Genomic DNA, 2287 nt, shown 5'->3' on the forward strand with positions numbered 1-2287 from the left:
ATTTTTTTGTGTATGCTACGGGAGTGTTCGGCATGAAATACATAAAAAAAAATCTAGGAAAACAAGTGCTTTCTTACTTATTTTCTTGTGTTTGTTATGCAAATAGAAAAATATTTTCTATATATTTAACACAAAACAATGAGAACGAATAGAATAATGGGAGTGGGGGTGGGGTAAGAAAAATTATGAACTTTTTGTTAAAAAATATATTTGGGGATAGGGTAATGGAGTGGGGGATCGAGGGTAGGGGTAGGGTGGGGTAAGAAAAAAGTTTAAATTTTTTTAAAATAAATTAAAAAATATATTATTTTTTTTGTGGGTGGGTGTATTGGGCGGCGGGAGCTGATAGGAGATGGTGATCGGGTAAAAATTTTTAAATTTTTTTTAAAAAGTAAAAAAATTAATTCGGGGGAGGGGCTGGTAAGTGGAAGAGTGGGATAAAAAAAAATTTTAATTTTTTTTTTAAAAAATAATTTTTAAAAAGAAAATTGGGGTGGAGATTTAATAAGGGGTGAGGTCGGAGTTAGGGTAGGGGGTGTGATAAGAAAAAAGTTTAAAAGATTTTAAAAAGGAAATTTAAACAATAATGTTTTTTGCGGGATGGGTGGGGTGGGGGTAGGGGGAGGGGTAGAATTATACAATATTAAATAAGGGTATAATTGAAAGAAGAAAAAAAAGCAAATCATGGGATACCACCAAATCGATGGTTCAATAAAGTGAGGATTTTCATGGTTATCAAAACATGAAATTAAATCATACCATAACATACATTTTAAGAAACAATAAAAATAAACATGGTTCCGTTAATAACTATACCATATCATGCCATTGAAAACCACCATCCAAACAGTGTGTAAATTTTAATTAATTACCATAAATATTCTATCTTGTCAATTACATATAATTTATAGACTCTTTCTTTATTTTCTATCTTTTTCTACCTTTTATTTCTCTTATTACTTCTTTTTTTCTTTTTCAATCTTTCTTCTTTTTTTCATTTTCTCTTTCTTTTTTATTTTTCTATTTTTTTTCTTTTCATTTTTTCCATTTTTAATTTTTTCCTTTTCATCTTTTCTCCTTTTTAATATATATTTTCTTTCTATTTTTTTTATTTTTTTTCATCTTCTTTTCTTTGCAGTCTTTTTTCATTTTTTGTTTTATTTTATTTTGTGGGTCATTTTTTCTCCTTTTTTTTCTTTTTATATTTTTTTCTCTCAGTTTTTATTGTTGTTATGTTGTTATTGTATTTTATATTTTATAACAATAACAACAAATTCAGTGTATTTCCACATAGTGAGGTCTGGGGAGGGTAAGATGTACGCAGTTCATACCTCTACCTCTAAAGAAGTAGAAAGACTGTTTTCGATAGACCCCCGGCTCGAGACACGAAATACTATACAAATACATAGTAAAGCATGGAACAAGATGGCAAATATTTTATATTTTATATGTTTTTTATATTTTATATTTATTAGTATCATACTATATATTTTAAATAAATTTATTATTTATAGTTGAATATTAATCATGAATATGTTTAATTTATTATTTATATTTGTACAAAAATAAGTATATTGATTAATTATATTTGTTTAAGACTAAAATATATAAATTTACAATGTATCATTTAATGCAAATATATTGTTGGTATTTGTATTTTAAATTTTTCATTTATATGTGTATATAAACAAGTATTATTTCGTATGCGTATGGTTCAAGTTATATAAACATGTATCATTTGATACAAATGTAACATTTATATTTGCATAACTTATCTTTTTTTATTTTTATTGTTAAGTTTGCATCAATAGAATATAAATTATATCACAGAATATAACTACAAGTGTTCAAAGAAAGAAAAATGACAATTTTTTTCAATTATTTAAAAATGCAAATGATGTTGTCAACTACAAATTCAAATACAAGCAAATTAAACAACTGAATTTACAAATACAAATACAATATGCGGTCAACTTACAAATACAAATATAAAATACAAGTGTGAACTATAAAATACAAATACAAATACAAACAATAAAATATAAATACAAATGCAAACTTTAAAATACAAATAAAAATTTAAATGTATCAACAAATACAAAAATATAAATGATGGTGTGAATACAAATATAATAAGCAATTATGACTGTTACGTTCTCATCTTGTGCTCGAGTAGCCATTTTTTCGAAACTACAAATAAAAAAGACCAAAGAAATGAAACTACACATCTTGTGATAAGAAATGAAAAATAAAAATGGAAAGCAAAGAAAAAACAAAAAGAAGAAAA

Source organism: Capsicum annuum, chromosome 11, assembly GCF_002878395.1.
Source record: "Capsicum annuum cultivar UCD-10X-F1 chromosome 11, UCD10Xv1.1, whole genome shotgun sequence".
Lineage (NCBI taxonomy): Eukaryota > Viridiplantae > Streptophyta > Magnoliopsida > Solanales > Solanaceae > Capsicum > Capsicum annuum.